General features: G+C 49.9%; 1 pseudogene; it reads right to left on the minus strand.

Annotated features, from left to right (window-relative positions):
• The window catches only part of LOC135404985 (zinc finger protein 883-like), a 41,200-nt pseudogene extending 22,199 nt beyond the window's left edge, over positions 1-19,001 (minus strand).
• Between the last annotated feature and the right edge of the window lie 2,036 nt (positions 19,002-21,037).

Here is a 21,037-nt window from a genome sequence, read left to right on the forward strand (position 1 = left end):
ATACAGAAATGTATTTTTCTACCTCCTCTTTCCGCACTGCTGCTGTATTCCTTCATCATGCCCTGTGAGCAGTCCCAGTGTTCTGTGATTGACACCATAAGGGACTTGCTAACAGGGAACAAACACCTCCGAGACAAAAGGTGCCACCACAGAAAGCTCTTGCTGCACAAGAAGAGCCCAGGCTGCACCAATGACTACACCTGAAGCCAAAGGATCCAGACTTTCTTTTCTGGTAGAAAGAGCTACTGTTCCCTTTTTCAGTCCTGTGCTGCAATGGCAGGTCCCATGTTTTGAGAAATTGAATCCAAATGAAGGTTCCTGCCAGACAAAAGGTGCCACCCCAGAAAGTCTTGCTGCTGAAGAAGTGACCAGTCTTTCCCACACACTGCACCTCAAACCCAAAGCTTCCAGACTTTTTTTCCGGTGGAAAGAGCTGCTGTTCCCTTTTTTCAGCCCTGCGCTGCAATGGCCGGTCCCATCACCTGGAAAATTTACTCTAAATCAATATTAATGCCAGACAGAAGGTGCCACCACAGAAAGCTCTTTGTTGCCCCAGAAGTGCCCAGGCTGCCCCAACAACTGCACCTCAAAGCCAGAGCTTCCAGACTTTTTTTCCTGGTGGAAAGAGCTGCTGTTCCCTTTTTTTCTGCCCTGCGCTGCCATGGCCAGTCCCACCTCATGGAAAATTGAATCCAAATGAGGATTCCTGCCACACAAAAGGTGCCACCACAGAAAAAACTCTTGCTGCCCAAGAAGTGCCCAGGCTGCCCCAAAAACTGCACCTCAAAGCCAAAGCTTTCAGACTTTTTTTCCTGGTGGAAAGAGCTGCTGTTCCCTTTTTTCTGCCCTCCGCTGCAACGGCCAGTCCCACCTCCTGGAAAATTGAATCCAACTGATGATTCCTGCCAGACAAAACGTGCCATCACGGAAAACTCTTCCTCCCAAGAAGTGCCCAGGCTGCCCCAACAACTGCACCTGAAACCAAAGAATCCAGACTTATTTTCCTGGTGGAAAAAACTGCTGTTCCCTTTTTTCAGGCCTGCACTGCAATGGCCGGTCCCACCTCCTGGAAAATTGGATATAAATGAAGATTCGTGCCAGACAAAACGTGCCACCACAGAAGGCTCTTTGCTGCCCCAGAAGTGCCCAGTCTGCCCTAACAACTGCACCTGAAGCCAAAGCCTCCAGACTTTTTTCCCTGGTGGAAAGAGCTGCTGTTCCCTTTTTTCAGGCCTGCGCTGCAATGGCCTGTCCCACCTCCTGGAAAATTTACTCTAAATGAAGATTGCTGCCAGACAAAAGGTGCCACCACAGAAATTTCTTGCTGTCCAAGAAGTGCCCAGGCTGCCTCACCAACTATACCTGAAGCCAAAGCTTCCAGACTTTTTTTCCTGGTGGAAAGAGCTGCTGTTCCCTTTTTTCAGCCCTGCGCTTCAGTGGCCTGTCCCACCTCCTGGGAAATAGAATGTAAATAAAGATTCCTGCCAGACAAAAGTTGCCACCACAGAAAGTTCTTCCTGCCCAAGAAGTGTCCAGACTTCCCGAAGAACTGCACCTCCAATCCAAAGCCTCCAGACCTTTTTTCCTGGTGGAAAGAGCTGCTGTTCCATTTTCCAGGCCTGCGCTGCAATGGCCAGTCCCACCTCCTGGAAAATTGAATCCAACTGAAGATTCATGCCAGACAAAAGGTGCCACCACAGAAATTTCTTGCTGCCCAAGAAGTGCCCAGGCTGCCCCAACAACTGCACCTGAAGCCAAAGCTTCCAGACTTTTTTTCCTGGTGGAAAGAGCTGCTGTTCCCATTTTTATGCCCTACTCTGCAATGGCCTGTCGCATCTCCTGGAAAATAGAATGTAAATGGAGATTCCTACCAGAAAAAAGGTGCCACCACAGAAAGTTCTTCCTGACCAAGAAGTGCCCAGGCTACCCCAACAACTGCACCTCAAAGCCAAAGCCTCCAGACTTTTTTTCCTGGTGGAAAGAGCTGCTGTTCCCTTTTTTCAAGCCTGCGCTGCAATGGCCTGTCCCACCTCCTGGAAAATTTTCTCTACATGAAGATTCCTGCCAGACAAAAAGTGCCACCACTGAAAACTCTTTGCTGCCCCAGAAGTGCCCAGGCTGCCCCAACAACTGCACCTCAAAGCCAAAGCTTCCAGACTTTTTTTCCTGGTGGAAGGAGCTGCTGTTCCCTTTTTTTCTGCCCTGCGCTGCCATGGCCGGTCCCACCTCCTGGAAAATTGAATCCAACTGAAGACTCATGCCAGACAAAAGGTGCCACCACAGAAGAAACTCCTGCTGCCCCAGAACTGCCCAGGCTGCCCCAACAACTGCACCTCAAAGCCAAAGCTTTCAGACTTTTTTTCCTGGTGGAAAGAGCTGCTGTTCCCTTTTTTCAGCCCTGCTCAGGAATGGCCGGTCCCACCTCCTGGAAAATAGAATGTAAGTAAAGATTCCTGCCAGACAAAAGGTGCCACCACAGAAAACTCTTTGATGCCCAAGAAGTGCCCAGGCTGCCCCAACAACTGCACCTGAAGCCAAAGCTTCCAGACTTTTTTTCCTGGTGGAAAGAGCTGCTGTTCCCTTTTTTCTGCCCTGCGCTGCAATGGCCGGTCCCACCTCCTGGAATTTTGAATCCAAATGAAGATTCCTCCTCGACAAAAGGTGCCACCAGAAAAAACTCCTTCTCCCCCAGAAGTGCCCAGGCTGCCCCTACAACTACAGCTGAAACCAAAGCTTCCAGACTTTTTTTCCTGGTGGAAAGAGCTGCTGTTCCCTTTTTTCTGCCCTGCACTTCAATGGCCTGTCCCACCTCCTGGAAAATTTAATGTAAATAAAGATTCATGCCAGACAAAAGGTGCCACCACAGAAGGCTCTTTGCTGCCCCAGAAGTGCCCAGTCTGCCCTAACAACTGCACCTGAAGCCAAAGCCTCCAGACTTTTTTCCCTGGTGGAAAGAGCTGCTGTTCCCTTTTTTCAGGCCTGCGCTGCAATGGCCTGTCCCACCTCCTGGAAAATTTACTCTAAATGAAGATTGCTGCCAGACAAAAGGTGCCACCACAGAAATTTCTTGCTGTCCAAGAAGTGCCCAGGCTGCCTCACCAACTATACCTGAAGCCAAAGCTTCCAGACTTTTTTTCCTGGTGGAAAGAGCTGCTGTTCCCTTTTTTCAGCCCTGCGCTTCAGTGGCCTGTCCCACCTCCTGGGAAATAGAATGTAAATAAAGATTCCTGCCAGACAAAAGTTGCCACCACAGAAAGTTCTTCCTGCCCAAGAAGTGTCCAGACTTCCCGAAGAACTGCACCTCCAATCCAAAGCCTCCAGACCTTTTTTCCTGGTGGAAAGAGCTGCTGTTCCATTTTCCAGGCCTGCGCTGCAATGGCCAGTCCCACCTCCTGGAAAATTGAATCCAACTGAAGATTCATGCCAGACAAAAGGTGCCACCACAGAAATTTCTTGCTGCCCAAGAAGTGCCCAGGCTGCCCCAACAACTGCACCTGAAGCCAAAGCTTCCAGACTTTTTTTCCTGGTGGAAAGAGCTGCTGTTCCCATTTTTATGCCCTACTCTGCAATGGCCTGTCGCATCTCCTGGAAAATAGAATGTAAATGGAGATTCCTACCAGAAAAAAGGTGCCACCACAGAAAGTTCTTCCTGACCAAGAAGTGCCCAGGCTACCCCAACAACTGCACCTCAAAGCCAAAGCCTCCAGACTTTTTTTCCTGGTGGAAAGAGCTGCTGTTCCCTTTTTTCAAGCCTGCGCTGCAATGGCCTGTCCCACCTCCTGGAAAATTTTCTCTGCATGAAGATTCCTGCCAGACAAAAAGTGCCACCACTGAAAACTCTTTGCTGCCCCAGAAGTGCCCAGGCTGCCCCAACAACTGCACCTCAAAGCCAAAGCTTCCAGACTTTTTTTCCTGGTGGAAGGAGCTGCTGTTCCCTTTTTTTCTGCCCTGCGCTGCCATGGCCGGTCCCACCTCCTGGAAAATTGAATCCAACTGAAGACTCATGCCAGACAAAAGGTGCCACCACAGAAGAAACTCCTGCTGCCCCAGAACTGCCCAGGCTGCCCCAACAACTGCACCTCAAAGCCAAAGCTTTCAGACTTTTTTTCCTGGTGGAAAGAGCTGCTGTTCCCTTTTTTCAGCCCTGCTCAGGAATGGCCGGTCCCACCTCCTGGAAAATAGAATGTAAGTAAAGATTCCTGCCAGACAAAAGGTGCCACCACAGAAAACTCTTTGATGCCCAAGAAGTGCCCAGGCTGCCCCAACAACTGCACCTGAAGCCAAAGCTTCCAGACTTTTTTTCCTGGTGGAAAGAGCTGCTGTTCCCTTTTTTCTGCCCTGCGCTGCAATGGCCGGTCCCACCTCCTGGAATTTTGAATCCAAATGAAGATTCCTCCTCGACAAAAGGTGCCACCAGAAAAAACTCCTTCTCCCCCAGAAGTGCCCAGGCTGCCCCTACAACTACAGCTGAAACCAAAGCTTCCAGACTTTTTTTCCTGGTGGAAAGAGCTGCTGTTCCCTTTTTTCTGCCCTGCACTTCAATGGCCTGTCCCACCTCCTGGAAAATTTAATGTAAATAAAGATTCCTGCCAGACAAAAGGTGCCACCACAGAAAGTTCTTGCTGCCCAAAAAGTGCCCAGACTACCCGAACAACTGCACCTCAAAGCCAAAGCCTCCAGACATTTTTTCCTGGTGGAAAGAGCTGCTGTTCCCTTTTTTCTGCCCTGCGCTGCAATGGCCGGTCCCACCTCCTGGAATTTTGAATCCAAATGAAGATTCCTCTTAGACAAAAGGTGCCACCAGAAAAAACTCTTGCTGCCCAAGAAGTGCCTAGGCTGCCCCAACAACTACACCTGAAGCCTACGGTTCCAGACTTTTTTTCCTTGTGGAAAGAGCTGCTGTTCCCTTTTCTCTGCCCTGCGCTGCAATGGCCGGTCCCACCTCCTGGAAAATTGAATCGAACTGAAGATTCCTGCCAGACAAAAAGTGCCACCACAGAAAACTCTTGCTGCCCAAGAAGTGCCCAGACTGCACCAACTGCACCTGAAGCCAAAGGTTCCAGACTTTTTTTCCTGGTGGAAAGAGCTGCTGTTCCCTTTTTTCAGCCCTGCACTTCAATGGCCTGTCCCACCTCCTGGAAAATTTAATGTAAATAAAGATTCCTGCCAGACAAAAGGTGCCACCACAGAAAGTTCTTCCTGCCCAAAAAGTGCCCAGACTACCCGAACAACTGCACCTTAAAGCCAAAGCCTCCAGACTTTTTTTCCTGGTGGAAAGAGCTGCTGTTCCCTTTTTTCTGCCCAGCGCTGCAATGGCCGGTCCCACCTCCTGGAAAAATTTACTCCAAATGAAGATTGCTGCCAGACAAAACATGCCACCACAGATAACTCTTTGCTGTCCAGGAGCCCAGGCTGCCCCAACAACTGCACCTCAAAGCCAAAGCTTCCAGACTTTTTTTCCTGTTGGAAAGAGCTGCTGTTCCCTTTTTGCAGCCCTGCGCTGCAATGGCCGGTCCCACCTCCTGGAAAATTGAATCTAAATGAAGATTCCTGCCAGACAAAAGGTGCCACCACAGAAAAAACTCTTGCTGCCCAAGAAGTGTTCAGGCTGCTCCAACAACTGCACCTGAAGCCAAAGCTTCCAGACTTTTTTTCCTGGAGGAAAGGGCTGCTGTTCCCTTTTTTCAGCCCTGCGCTGTAATGGCCGGTCCCACCTCCTGAAAACTTCAATCCAAATGAAGATTCCTGCCAAACAAAAGGTGCCACCACAGAAAACACTTCCTGCCCAAGAAGTGCCCAGGCTGCACCAACTACACCTGAAGCCAAAGCTTCCAGACATTTTGTCCTGGTAGAAAGAGCTGCTGTTCCCTTTTTTCAGCCCTGCGCTGCAATGACTTGTTCCACCTCCTGAAAAATTTAATGTAAATGAAGATTCCTGCCAGACAAAAGGTGCCACCACAGAAAGTTCTTGCTGCCCAAGAAGTGCCCAGGCTGCCCCAACAACTCCACCTGAAGCCAAAGCTTCCAGCTTTTTTTTCCTGGTGGAAAGAGCTGCTGTTCCCTTTTTTCAGCCCTGCGCTGCAATGACCGATCTCACTGAAACAGGAGGCCCGGCCCAAAAGAGTTAAGTAAGAAATTTGGGCCTGCTAACAAGCTACCAACATCCAAGATGATCTGTGTTCGTTCTGTTCTACTTGTTGGACCAAAGCTTCAGAGAATAGTACAAGAACATGTAATAGGACTAGAAGCAATAAATTAGAAATATAACAGGATCAGGTAGACATTTGAATAGGAGAAATAGGCCGGGAGCCAGGGCTTTTCCCAGGCTTCAGTGAGCGGGTCAAGAACAATGGAAGAGAAGAAAGGTCAGGCTGAAGAAGATGAGTTTAAGCCCCCAGACCCCCCAAAATTGAGGGCCAAGACAAGCACCGCCCCAAACCCCGTCTGAGCTCCAGCTATACTCCGCCTATTATTAATATGCATTGATAGATGTTGTAATCACTTGAATATGCATTTAATCACATCTGAAGATTGTATAAAAATGCTGATTTTGTGTGAAGCCTTTGAGCAAGTTTGTCCAGCGTGAGGTCCCAGCGTCAAATAAACAAATACCTTGCTGCTTAGAGATAAAAAAAGTCTCTGAGCAGTTTCTCGGACCGATTTTTCGGATTCACTTGGCGACCTGCAGCAGCACACCTTCTCCACCCGGCTGCGGAATCCCCCGGAGGACGGGACCCCCTTGGGCGCCCTCGGGTAAGTCTTTCTACCCGAAGGGGCTCCCTTCTTCGGTGGCTTCTTGCGGGGGCTGGACAAGAACACTGCCTATTGATAAAAGGTATTTGTATCTGGTTTCTGGTTTTGTTTGTTCTGGTTCTGGATACCCGTGAGTCGAGGCGGGACGCCGTCTCGCAGGGGACACGGGAGAGGACGCTCTCCCTTGGGAATATCCCCTCTGGTCTGGTCTGGTCTGGTTTTGTTTGTATTTGGCCCAATATTGTTATTGTGTACCTGATATATCTTGCTTGCCTTGAAACATCCAGGAGCACATAGTTAAAGGTATTATCATGCTAAGAGTTGCCATATGAGAGGTAGTGCTGAAGAGTTAACTATAAGCACATCACTTTGGATAAGACCTAGAATTAAGATTTGTCAGTTTTGCAACTGTTAGTTATATGTATGAGCCTTGTGTAACAGATGTAAGGTTTGCCTCCCCGACAGACAAGGCTGGGTCAGAACCAGTGTGCATATTGCAGAAAAGAGGGACACTGGAAGCAAGAATGCCCTGAATTAACAGGTGGAAATACAGGCACAGGAGAGGCTGTTGTTGCTTACAGAGTACTGAGTGAAGGGGGGGCCGGCAGGCCAGTGCTAGGGGACCTGCTGGTAAAAATTAAGCTAGGGGAAGAAAAAGAAGAATTAGATTTTCTAATTGATACCGGGGCTACATTTTCTGTTTTGAATTAATACCTAAAAGTGATAAATATGTTTAAGTCGTTGGTGCCACTGGCCAATCAGAAAAGCTTTCTTTTGAAACCCCTAAAGTTCAAAATTGGAAAACAAATGGGAGTGCATCAGTTTTGGTATTTACCAAATTTATCCAAACTGGTATTGGGCAGAGACCTACTAGAAAATCTGGGAGCTGTAATAGAATTCAAACAAGGTAAAATTGAACTTAAGGTAAAGGAAGAACAATTAATAGCAGCTCTGAGTTTAGCAATGAGCTATGTGGAGCCAAGTCAGGGTAATTCAAATGTCAATCAAATTTTAGATCAGGTATACCCAGGAGTTTGGGCTACTGAAACACCAGGAAAGTCAAAAAGAGCAGCTCCCATTGAAATAGAATTACAGACAGGAGCAAACCCAGTAGTTAGGAAGCAATATGCACTGAAGCTGGAAGATAGGAGTTGAGCCAATAATAGACAACTTTTTGAAATTAAGGTTTTGTAGAGTGTGAATCATATTTCAACACCCCTATTTTACCAGTCAAAAAGACAAATGGAACACATAGGTTGGCTCAGGATTTAAGAGCAGTAAATAAAATAGCTAAAACATACATGCAGCTGTTGCAAACCTATATACCTTATTAACAATATTAAAAGAAAGTGTAATTTGGTTCACAGTATTAGACTTAAGAGATGCCTTTTTCTGCCTTCCCTTAACACAGGAAAGTCAAAGGATATTTGCCTTCAAGTGGGAAAATCCCACCACAGGAAGGAAAACTCATCTCATTTGGACAGTGTTACCTTAAGGGTTAGAAAATATTCCCACAATTTTGGGAATTAATTAGCTAAAGAATTGGAACAATGTCAGTCACCACCGGGAAAGGGTGTACTTTTATAATATGTGAATGATCTATTGATTGTTACTGAAAAACAAGGAGAATGTGTTCAATGGACAGTACCAAATATGCCTTTGGCATAGTTCACGCTCATGGAGCAATTTGGAAAAAGAGGACTTTTAACTCTTCAAGGAAAAGTTGTGGAATATGCTGAAGAAACTCTATGATTATTAGAAGCTGTACAACTCCCCTCTCAGGTGGCAATTATGCACTGCCAAGGACACCTGAAAGGTAACACTGTCCTGGAAATAAGAAACAGAAAAGCTGATGCAGAAGCTGAATTAGCTGCTGCAAGAAGTAAAGAACTATCAGTAGCAGCTTTAGTGCTAGAAGAACTAGACACAGATCAACAGGTAGAATATCAAGAAACAGATTATAAGTGGATACATGAAAATGAAGGTAAGGTGTTAGACAATAGATGAGGTTAACTAAAAACAGGTCAGTTAACACTATTAGAAAAATTAGTGTGGCAATTTGTAAAAGTAAAACATGATAAAACTATTGGGGCTTAGACTCACTCTATTAGCATTTAAGGACTAGAGTAACAGGACCAAATTTATTTATCACAATGGAGCAAGTCACATCCCAATGTGAACTTTGTCTTTAATACTGGAACAAAAATACACCAAAGGGCAATAAGTAAAGGGCATTTCCCAGGTGAAATTTGGCAAATTAATTTCTCTGAGCTCCCAAGAAAAGGGGGGGGGGGGGGTCCTGTTATCTCTTAGTTTTGACTGACACATTTTCTGGATGGCCTGAAGCTTTCCCGTGTAGAAAAAAAATGAATCAAAAGGAGTGGTTAAAGTCTTGTTGAATGAGATTATACCATGGTTTGGAATGCCTAGGAGCATCTCTTCAGATAGAGGTTCACACTTTTGTGCATGAATTGTACAAGCAATAAGTAAAGCACTAAAAATCAATTGGCAACTGCATATGCCCTACACACTGCAAGTAAGTGGGCAAGTAGAAAAGATGAATCTAAAATATGTCAAGAAACAAATTTTCATTGGTATCAAGCTTTACTTATTGCTTTAATCAGGCTAAGGGTCAAGCCAAGATCAAAAGAGAAACTGAGTCCATTTGAAATTCTATTGGGCAGACCCTACATGATGCAAACTGTGAATAGTGAAGCTCTAGATCAAATCAGTAATCAATATGTGTGTGATCATGTTATGGCTGTAGGAAAACAATTGCAGAAAAATGCTACAGTGGTGTTAGAACACCAACCCAAGCAGCCTGATTGTAAGTTACATCCATTCAACCCTGGTGATCAGGTATATGTTAAGAATCTTTCAGGAGATCCACCATGAGAGAAGTGGGATGGACCCCAGCAGGTGCTGATGACCACCTTCACAGTGATCTGGGTGAAAGAGAAACCCACGTGGATCCACTGCTCTCGAGTCAAGAGGGTTCCAGAGGAAGCATGGACCTCGGGAGAGGAATCATCTACTATCAAGCCTCCTCAATGCTGATCTTTGGACTGATAAGTACATTAGTGTTAAATCAAACTCTTCCCCAAAAATTATTATGGTCTCAGGCCTATAGTGGGAATTCTAGTCTATGATTTGCTATAAATACAGATATTCTGAATTCATCTGAACTGAACCAATACAATGCATCTGTTATAGTCCTCCAAGGAACGAGGGTACTGAATAATTGGTAAAATCCTGGTACCCCATACAATGCAAGTGTTTTAATAGGCACAGATTAGATGGTCACCCAGAACTGACGTTACTGTGAAATGTAATTAGTGGCTGATCAGTGTTGGCACACCTTCACTCTAGATAAATCAGTTTCTGTGATGTGTCAGTGGACATTCAGGGAAGGAAATATAACCAGGAGATTTCCAACCAGCAAATCTCCTACCACCCCATTGACTAAGACCACCACCAGTTTTACAACTCCTTCTTTAGCCTGTGAGAGTGTCCACAATTTAACTTTTGCTGGACCTTACATGATTAGACACTCAAATGAGCAGAAGCTGTTGTTAGATCCCACATATTCACTGAAGAGGGTTCAAATAAACCTTCAAGTAAACACATCAAACATACAAAAAGATTGTCAGCCCTGTATTCAACAAAGCCTTAAAGGCTGGCATGCATAGATGATGGCCAGATCCCCTCGTACCAGAATTCAAAGAGATGTAACCGGGTGGTTTGGCACAGGATTAGGTGTATTAAACACCATAGATCAAGAAGTATTAGTGAATAAACTAAGTGCTGTCACATCTGATCTAGGAAAATTCAAAGTCCCTTTAAGATCATCTTTGCTCACTTTGGCAGAAACACAATCATTGGCAGTTAAATTGTTAACATTAGTAGCCAACCACACTACAAAAGATTTCACCAAAATTATTGACTATGCTGGTGTCATCCATAAAAGGTTTGCACTTGCAATACAATGTCTCCAAACTCAACAGTGGGTACAATCTGTAGCTGCAAGAATATTAAGGGAAGGAACCTCAGGAATATTACCACAAGAAGTAAGAGAAATAATAGCTAGAAACAGTTCTACTACACAGTTTGAGAAAAATTACCAGGCGTGGTGGCAGTTAGGGAACTTCACTTACAACCCTCAACATGAACAAAGTGAAGCTTATGTGCTCACTATCAGTGCAGCTAAAGAAAAGACCATCTTTCCTATCCTGACATTAGGAGCCATACACCAAAATGTAATTGTCAGACCCATAGACCATAATGTTTGAGCAAGTTATAATCACACCAAGAAAAAGTGACAATCAGTCAGTCCTGAGGCATGTATTCCTAAAGGACAATTAGGATATATCTGTGAAAATGCTGTAGTAGAAAATGAAGATTTATGCTTAGATACTGAAGATAGTGTGTGTACCTTTGAAATGCTTCCCCATGCTAAAACCCAGTCACAAGTCTATTACGTAGGAAATGGATGTGCATGTGTTAGAATCTTTTGTGTTAATTCTACCATAGATACTTGTCATGAAGTAGTGAGTGGTACTAATTTTTTTGTTTTACTAAAATAATAGGCTGTGACTTTGATTATATCATTCTAGTGACTACTAGACAACTGATTGAAGCTGATTATACAATGTATCATGATGTGCCAAAATTGCAGACAGGAATGAACATTAATCTTCTAAAGCAATGCTTAAACATCCTGATATAGAAAAACTGGTCCAGGAAGTAAACAGAACGACTAAACGAATGCTCTGGCAAGTAGAACATGACACTGAAAGCATAAAAACTGTTCTAACCAAAGTGGAAAAAGTGGGAGAGCACCACTGGTGAGACATCTTTACAGGATACTCCCCTACAGCATCACAAGTGTTCCACTATTTGATACATCCAATATTGGTTTTAGGAGCTGGCATGATTCTACTACTGGTCCTAATTGTTTGGCTACGGTACAAATCAAGCATCATGGTTAGAAGGATGCAGATAATGTGGGTTGTGATGAATACCTATCAAAATCCATTGGAACTTGACGAAAGAATTCGTAAATTCTAAACAAAAAGGGGGAAATGAAACAGGAGGCCAGGCCCAAAAGAGTTAACTAAGAAATTTGGGCCTGCTAACAAGCTACCAACATCCAAAACGATCCGTGCTCGTTCTGTTCTACTTACTGGACCAAAGCTTCAGAGAATAGTACAAGAACATGTAATAGGCCTAGAGGTGATAAATTAGAAATACAGCAGGATCAGGTAGACATTTGAATAGGAGAAATAGGCCTGGAGCCAGGGCTTTTCCCAAGCTTCAGTGAACGGGTCAAGAACAATGGAAGAGAAGGAAGGTCAAGCTGAGGAAGATGAGTTTAAGCCCCCAGACCCCCCAAAATTGAGGGCCAAGAGAAGCACTGCCCCAAGCCCCTCCTGAGGTCCAGCTATACTCCACCTATTATTAATATGCATTGATAGATGTTGGAATCACTTGAATATGCATTTAATCACATCTGAAGATTGTATAAAAATGCTGATTTTGTGTGAAGCCTTTGAGCAAGTTTGTCCAGTGTGAGCTGGCTTGCTCCCAACGTTGAATAAACAAATACCTTGCTGCTTAAAGATAAAAAAGTCTCTGAGCAGTTTCTTGGACCGATTTTTCGGATTCATGACATCATACCATTTCTGTGACATCACACTTCCCATGTGACATCACAGCTCCCCTGTGACATCACATCTTTGTTGTGACATCAAGGATTCTCTGTGACATCACATCCATCATATGACATCACATCATATCATCCCTGTGAAATCACATCCTCCCCGTGACATCACAGCTCCCCTGTGACATCACAGCTCCCCTGTGACATCACATCTTTCCTGTGTCATCACATCTCCCTCATGACGTCACAGTCATCATATGACATCACATCTCTCCTGTGATATCATATAATCCCTGTAATGTCACATCCTCCCCTGTGACATCACATCTCCCCTATGACGTCACAACCATCATATGACATCACACCTCTCCTTTGATATCATATCATCCCTGTGACATCACATCCTACCCTCTGACATCACATCCTTCCTGTGACATCACATCCTCCCTGTGATGTCACATCCATCATATGACATCACACCTCTCCTGTGATATCACATCCTCCCCTGTGACATCACATCGTCCCTGTGACATCACACCTCCCCATGATATCACAACTCCCCTGTGACATCACATCCAGTGACATCCAGATCCATCCCAAGGTTGGGGGTGTGTGTCAGACAGGCAGAACCACAAATGCCTGCACAGCCCAGAGCAGTCAGTGTGGGGCTGTGCTTGCTGCTGCAGAGACCCCCAGGGAACAAACCCAGCGAGTAGTTTTGGGTGGGGGGTGTCCCTAAGGACACTTGCCTTATTATTGCTTATTATTTGTAATATCTTAAAGATCTCTCATACAACACCTAAGGATGGATTCTATAGAATATGTGCCATAGATATTTGGGTTGGGTCTGGCTGAGCTGCAGTTCAGTTCCCCACAGCAGCCCTCCCAGGGCTGGGCTTGGCATTGGCAGCTGGAAGGGGGTTGAGAACACCCCAGTGTTTTGGCCACTGCTGAGCACAGCACCAACACTGGGACATTCCTTCCTTAGCTGAGGGCAAGAGCCTGGCAGGGGACCCAAGTAGGCCAGCTGAGCCCAACTGACCCAAGGGACATTGCAGACCATGGGAGGTCAGCTCAGCTCTAAAAGCTGAGGCAGGGAGCAGGAGGGGGGCATTCATTGTCTGATGGCTGCCTGCTGAGGAACCGTCCCGCGGACCCAAGCCCTGCTCCTCGGGAGTGGCCGACCAGGGCTGCTCATGGGAAGTAGAGAACAAACCCTGCTGTCTTTGGTTTCTGTGTGCACAAGCTTTGTTCTGCTTTTTGCTTTGAATAAACTGCCTTATCCCAACCCACTATTTTGTTTTTTCAACCTTACTTTCTCCCATGTCCTGTTGGAAAGGGGAGTGATAGAGCGGCTGGGAGGGCACCTGGTGTCCAGCCAAAGTCAACCCACCACACACCTGAACACTTCCAGAGACTGCACCACCTCCCTGGGCTACTTGTTCCAATGCCTGAACACTCTCTCAGTGGAAAAAGGGTTCTTTAACATCTAATATGAACATTGCCCAACGCAATTTAAGGCCATTTCCTCTCTTCCTGTCACTACAGCCTTGGCAGACCAACCCCCACCCCACTAAAAACCTCCTTTCAGGTCATTGCAGAGAGCAATGAGGTCCCCCCTGAGCCTCCCCTTCTCCAAACTCAACAAGCCCAGTTCCCTCAGCCGTCCCTCAGCAGACATGTTTTCCAGAGCCTTCCCCAGCTCCGTTCCCTTCTCTGGACACGCTCCAGCCCCTCAAGGGCCTTTTGGCACTGAGGGGCCAGAACTGGACACAGCACTCCAGGTGGGGCCTCCCCAGTGCCCAGCACAGAGGGGCAATCAGTTCTCTGCTCCTGCTGGCCACACTCTTCTCCACAAAGGCCACAATGCCCTTGGCCTTCTTGCCCCCCTGGGCACACTCTGCCTCATATCCAGCTGCTGTCAAGCAGCACCCCCAAGTTCCTTCCTGCTGAGCAGCTCTCCAGCCCCTCTGCCCCCAGCCTGGAGCATTCCAGGGGCTTGTTGGGACCCAAGTGTGGGACCTGACACTTGGCCTCATTGATCCAGCCTGTCCAGATCCCTCTGCAGAGCCTTCCTGCCCTCCAGCACATCCACACTCACACCCAACGTGGTGTTGTCCACGACTTTCCTGAGGGGGCACTCGATCCCCTGGCCCAGATCACCCAGAACGATGTTAAACAGGAGCAGCCCCAACCCTGAGCCCTTGGGAACCCCACTAGTGACTGGCCCCACCTGGATTTCCTTCCATTCCCCACCACTCCCTGGGCCATCAGACACTTTGTCACCCAGCAAACAGTTCCCCGGGCAAGCCATGAGCAGCCAGTTTGTGCAGGAGATGCTGGGGGAGATGGTGCCAAAGGCTTTCTGGAATTCCAGAGAGACACATCCCCAGCCTTTCCCTCAGCTGCTGAGTGGGTCCTTTGTCAGAGAAGGAGATGAGGTTGGTCAGGCAGGACCTGCCTTTCCCAACCCCACGCTGGCTGGGCCTGATCCCCTGGTTGTCCTGCCCGTGCCATGGGATGAGGAGGATCTGCTGCATGGACTTCCCTGGTCCTGAGGTCAATGGGACAGGCCAGGAGTTGCCCAGATGCTCCTTTTGGCCCTTCCTGGGGATGGGCATCCCATGTGCTTGTTGCCAGTCAGCTGGGACTTGTGCAGTTGTGCAGCACTGCTGGGGAATGAGTGAGAGTGGCTTGGCCAGCTCTTTCTCCAGCTCCCTCAGGACTCTTGGCTGCATCCCATGTGGGCCCAGGCACTTGGGGGGGTCTCACTGGCAGAGCAGGTCACTGACCATTTCCTCCTGCATTGTGGGGGCTTCACTCAGCTCCCCATCACCAGCTTCCAGCCAAAGCCTGCCTGCCAGGTGTCCAAGGGGTCAGTTCTGCTGCCCCCTCCTTCCTTCCCCCACAATGGAAAACTCCCTCATTTTGGGTCCCTGTGCCCCAGACGGCTCCGACCACCACCTCACCCACCAGTCCCACAATCATGGAATGCTTTGGGTTGGGAGGGGCCTTAAAGAGCATCTCAACATCCTCATAGAAAAGAATTCCTTCCTACTATTTCCTCCAACCCTGCCCTCTATCCGTGTGAAGCCACTGCCCCTTGTCCTGTCACTCCAGGCCCTTGTCCAAACTCTCTCCATCTTTCTTGTTGGCTCCCTTCAGGCACTGGAAGGCCACAATCAGGTCAGCACAAAGCCTTCTCTTCTCCAGCCTCAACAGTCCAAATTCTTTCAGCTTTTCCTCACAGCAGAGCTGCTCCATCCCTCTGATCCTCTTGCTGCTCCCCTCTGCACTCGCTCCAGCAGGTCCATGTCCTTCCTGGGCTGGACCCCAGAGCTGGAGGCAGCTCTGCAGGTGGGGCAGCATTACAGCCACGCATGTTCCAGCAAGGACATGGTGGAACCTCCTAGAGTACAGGGGCCATTGTGACACTGTAGGGTCTTCTGGAGCCAAAGGAGCCCGGGGACACTATGGAATCTCATGGAATCAAGGCAGCACTGTCACCCTGGCAAAACTCTTGGAATTCAGGGCCCATTGTGACACTGCAGCTCCCCATGGAACAAAAGGAACCCTGGGACACCGTGGAAACTCATGGAACCAAGGGACTATTGGGACACTGAGGGGGCTGATGGAATCGGGAGGCCATTGGGACAATCCAGGGCCTCATGAAATCAAAGGAATTCTAGGACACTGTCAAATCTCCTGGAACCAAGGGAGCCCTTAAATATTTCTGACCTTCCAGAATCCAGGGGCCATTGGGACCCTGCAGAACCTCCTGCATTCAAGTGCTCCTTGTGAAACTGCAGGCTCTCCTGGAACCCAAGGATTCCTGGAACACTGCAGAGCTCACGGAACCAAGGGGCCACTGTCCCACTGCAGCTCCTTCTGAAGCACAAGGGACCCTGGGACAGTGGGAAATCTCCGAGAATCCAAAGGGCATTTTGGGACTGCAGGGCCTCATGGAACTAAAGGAACCTTTGGAGACTGGGGAGGCTCATGGAATCCAGGGGCCATTGGGACATGTGGGGCCTCCTGGAAGCAAAGGAACCCTGAGAATTTCTGTGGGAACAAGTTAAGGCAGCAGCAGCTGCATTCAGTTAATCAGGACCCAAAAGGAGTGTTTTGGCCTTGACTGGTGTTTTCCATCCAGAGAGTGCTGTTTGCCAAAGTGGAAACCACTTGGAATGCTCTGCATGGTAGCCTGTGTTTTTGTCTGGTGGCTGAACACAGGGAGCACATGAGGGGAGGGGAATGTGTGGGATCAGGGCACTGCTTTGGGGCCATGCTGGGAATTCTGGTGGACTAAAAGACAAAGCCCAGGCGCTGTTTCCAAAGGAACCCCAATGAAAGGGGGACACCGGAAAGATGGGAGGACAAGTCCTGCAATGGAACTCTGTGTGTGCAGCCTCATTTTCTCCTTCAGTGCCCACAGGAGAGGGGGCAAAAAGTGGGGGTTGGGACCCCTAAACTGTTTTTGGGGAAAATTGGAGATTGAGGGGACAATGGGAAAGTGGGAGGAACAGGGAAAAGGGTGGAAAAGGAGGGATAGTCTGGCAGGTCCCACAGTCCCATGGGGGTCTTTGGGCACAAGGGGGCTAGGAAAGGGGGGGGCAGGCCTTGAGCTTTCAACTTCCTGTGGTGTGCTGGGGGCTGCTGGATCCAATCTCAGCCTTGGATCATGGCAACAGTCTCAGATTAGAGGAATTACAGAGGTGTGACTGAATCACTTTGGTCCCCCAGGTTTTAATGATGGCAAATCAGATCTATTGCTGGAAGTGAATTTATTTAGAGATACAAATGATCAGACAAAAGATCTTCATCACAATTAGTGCATAATATACACACTAAAACTATCAGGAATACAGGATAAGAAAGGACAGTGCACTACACTAAAGCAATTGTTGAAGCAATTCTACTCAAGCTGGCACAAAAGCAATAATTCTTAATTAGAGATGGATGGAACTCCCCCAGACCAACGCTCGGGGGGAGATCTCTGCTCTCAACCTCCAGGAGTGACCTTGGGTGTTCCCAGCCAAAGCAGGAATCTGCACACACACCCCTCCAAGAAAGGTTCTGTTGGAAGAAGCTGCCCCTGTGAAAGGGGACTGGCCCTTTGTGGTCAAAATGAATGGACTGACAGTCACTGGACTCCAGGGGTTGCCTCAACATAAGGGGCTTCATTCGGGGTGGAAGCAGCGGCCGAAGCTCTTCCCGCAGTCGGGGCAGTCACAGGGCTTCCCTTACTGGTGGGTCCGTTGGTGTGAGGTCAAGGTAGAGCTGCGGGTGAAGCTCTTCCCACACTCCCCACACTTGTAGGGCCGTTCCCCAGTGTGGATGCGGTGGTGTTGGTTTAAGGTGGAGCTCTGGCTGAAGCTCTTCCCACACTCCACACACTTGTAGGGCCGTTCCCCAGTGTGGATGCGCTGGTGGGTGAGGAGGTTGGAGCTCCGGTGGAAGCTCTTCCCACATTGCCCACACATGTAGGGCCGTTCCCCAGTGTGGATGTGCTGGTGGGTGAGGAGGTTGGAGCTCTTCCTGAAGCTCTTCCCACATTGCCCACATGTGTAGGGCCGTTCCCCAGTGTGGATGTGCCAGTGGGCAAGGAGGTTGGAGCTCTTCCTGAAGCTCTTCCCACATTCCAAGCACCTGAAAGGCTTCTCCCTGCTGGGAGGCTGCTCAGGGACCACCAGCTCAGAGCTCCCCCTCAAGCTCCGTCTGCCTTCCCGGCACAGGCTGGCTCTTTCCTCCTCAGAGCACCCTGGGATGGCTTTGGAGCCCCTCCTGCGGGGGGATCTCCGGCCCTTTTCCTCCCCGCTGCCTTCCTGCACCGGGGAGCCCTTCAAAACGGCCTCTCCCACCAGGGTCTCACGGGGGGATTTGTCCTCCGGGCTCTCCGTCCTCAGCTCGGGGCCTGGGGCAGGAAGCAAGAAGGACAGGGAGGGGATTTGCCTCCGGCCCACAGGGAAGGCCAAGGACATCCCCCCAACTCCGGCCCCGGCAGGACGGCGGCGCCAGCGGGGTTGTCCTGCAGCCGGGGCCATGCTCGGCTGACAGAGCCAGCACAACACCCGCCCAAAGGGACACTGACTTCCTCCTCACCTGCCTGGGGGGGCCAAGGCATCTTCCTCTTCCTCGCAGCCTCCTCCTCCATCCACCCAAGCTTTGGGAAGGACAAATCCTGATGGGGGGGAAAACAAGGGCTGACTGTGTTGCCTCGGGGGTTCCTCCTGCCCAAGTCCATCTCTAGAGCTCATTGGGCATCCTATGTCCATAAAAAGCTCCAAAACACCAAGATTCAGCCCAGAAAAACCCAAACCTCTGAGATTCAGGCAAAAACCCTCTCAAAACATTTTTGCCCAAACTGCAAAAACTTGAGATTCAGCCAGAAAATACTCCAAAATATGAAGGTTAAGCCAAAGAAATTCTCCCAGGAGTTACACCTCTCTGGTCTGTCCCCTCCGGGGTTGGGAACAGCTTCCCTCTCTGCGATGCTGCAGGTCCCACTCAGGGATGCTGGGAGCGCTGGGGGTCCAAAGGGTCCCTTCTCCTCTGACTCTCGCCTTCGGGATGCCAAGTTCCCAGACATTCCCGCTCTCCAGGTTCTCCACTCTGTTGTCCCAGGGATCCCCCAGCTCCGGCATCTCCCCGCTCCGCCCTCCACACTCGGCAGCTCCCGGGCTCCACACCCACCCCCGGCACTCCCAGGGGGGCCCCAAACCCGCTGTGTCCCCCCCGCTGGCACCGGGCTGACAATGGAGCCGGCGGGGCCTGACCCAGCAACACCAACCCCCACCGTGGGGGGGACCTGCAACCCCCCGCCCACCGCTGGGACTCTGCCCCCAACCCAGCCCAGCACCCCCAGAAAACACCTCCTGCCCACCCCCAAGAGCCCCCAAGGGCACAGCCCTGCACAAGGGTGGCTGTGCTCAAGGAAACCAAACAGCCCCACAGGTGGGGGAACACCAGAGGCTGCTGTGGGGCAATGAGAGCAGGGAGCAGATGGAGCCCCCTGACACGTGGGCGGGTTCTGGGTTCAGCCTGAGAAGGCACAATTTGGCACCAACAGCACGGCCCTGACCGCTGGCTCAGCACAGGGGGCCCGAGCTCCCCCCTCTCCAGGCTCTCCGGGCTCTCGCAGCTCCCCCCTCTCTCCAGCCTCCCCCGCTCTCCAGGGATCAAGGCATGGGGACACAAAGGCACCCCCACAGCAACCCCACTCCCAATCTCCCCCCTCTCCTTAGCACCCCTCTCCCACCCATTTCCAATCAGCCTCCCAAACCCTGACTCCCCCCAGCTCCCTTTGGGGATGACCCACCACCCCTCCAGCTCCCTTTGGGGGTCCCACCCGCTCTTTTCACTTCTCTCGCCCCTTTCCCATCGTGGCCGCTCCGCTCACCCAACAGCGGCAGGAAGGGCAGGGACACGGGCGGAGTAGAAACAGCAACAGCAGGAGAACAATCACCCCCCATCCCACAAGTGCCCGGGAAGGGGGAACTCGTCCCAAATATGGTGGGGGGAGTGTGGGGGCTTGGGACATACTCGGGCTGCCAGCACAGATTTCCCTGCAAAGTCTGCACTGAGTCAGGCTCTGGAGAGGAGACTGTGCCCCATGGATGGGATTGCAGAAGCTCCCTCAGGTCCCCAGCAGGAATCAGCAACCAGAAATAGACACAAAAGGCCTCCTCGAAAATTTCAGGGGAGTGTCCTGTATGGAGGGGACAGTGTCCCCCCACCAGGGCACGGCTGGCAAGTGGGAGGCTGCTCCAGGGCTCTGCAAGAGGCATCCTGTGTCCATAAAAACCTCCAAACCACCAAGATTCAGCCCAGAAAAACCCAAACCTCCGAGATTCAGGCAAAAACACTCAAAAATAGCACAAAGACCCTCACCCACCCAAACTGCAAAAAGCTGAGGTTCAGCTAAAAAACTACTCCGAAATATGAAGGTTAACCTAAAGAAATTCTCCCAGGTGTTACCCCTCTCTGGTCTGTCCTTTCTGGGCTTGGAAACAGCTTCCCTTTCTGAGATGCTGGGGGTCCCACTCAGGGATGCTGGGAGCATTGGGGGTCCCAAGGGTCCTTTCTCCTCTGACTCTCGCCTTCGGGATGCCAAGTTCCCAGACATTCCCCCTCTCCAGGTTCTCCACTTTGTTGTCCTGGGGATCCCAGGGGTCCCCACTGCCAGGGTTTTCCCTTCTCTGGGCTCCTCCTCCAGGCTGCCGGGGGTCCCCCAGCTCCGGCATCTCCCCGCTCCGCCCTCCACACTCGGCAGCTCCCGGGCTCCACACCCACCCCCGGCACTCCCAGGGGGCCCCAAACCCGCTGTGTCCCCCCCTGTCAGCACCGGGCTGACAATGGAGCCGGCGGGGCCTGACCCTGACTATGGACCCGGCGGGACCTGCATCCCCCCGCCCACCACCGGGGCTCTGCCACCAACCCAGCCCGGCACCCGCAAAAAACACCTCCTGCCCACCCCCAAGAGCCCCCAAGGGCACAGCCCTGCACAAGGGCCAGCTGTGCCCAAGGCAACCAAACAGTCCCACAAGCAGGGGGACACCAGAGGCTGCCCCAGGGAAATGAGAGCAGGGAGCAGATCGAGCCCCCTGACACGTGGGTGGGCTCTGG

This window comes from Pseudopipra pipra, chromosome W (genome assembly GCF_036250125.1).
Source record: "Pseudopipra pipra isolate bDixPip1 chromosome W, bDixPip1.hap1, whole genome shotgun sequence".
Classification (NCBI taxonomy): Eukaryota; Metazoa; Chordata; class Aves; order Passeriformes; family Pipridae; genus Pseudopipra; species Pseudopipra pipra.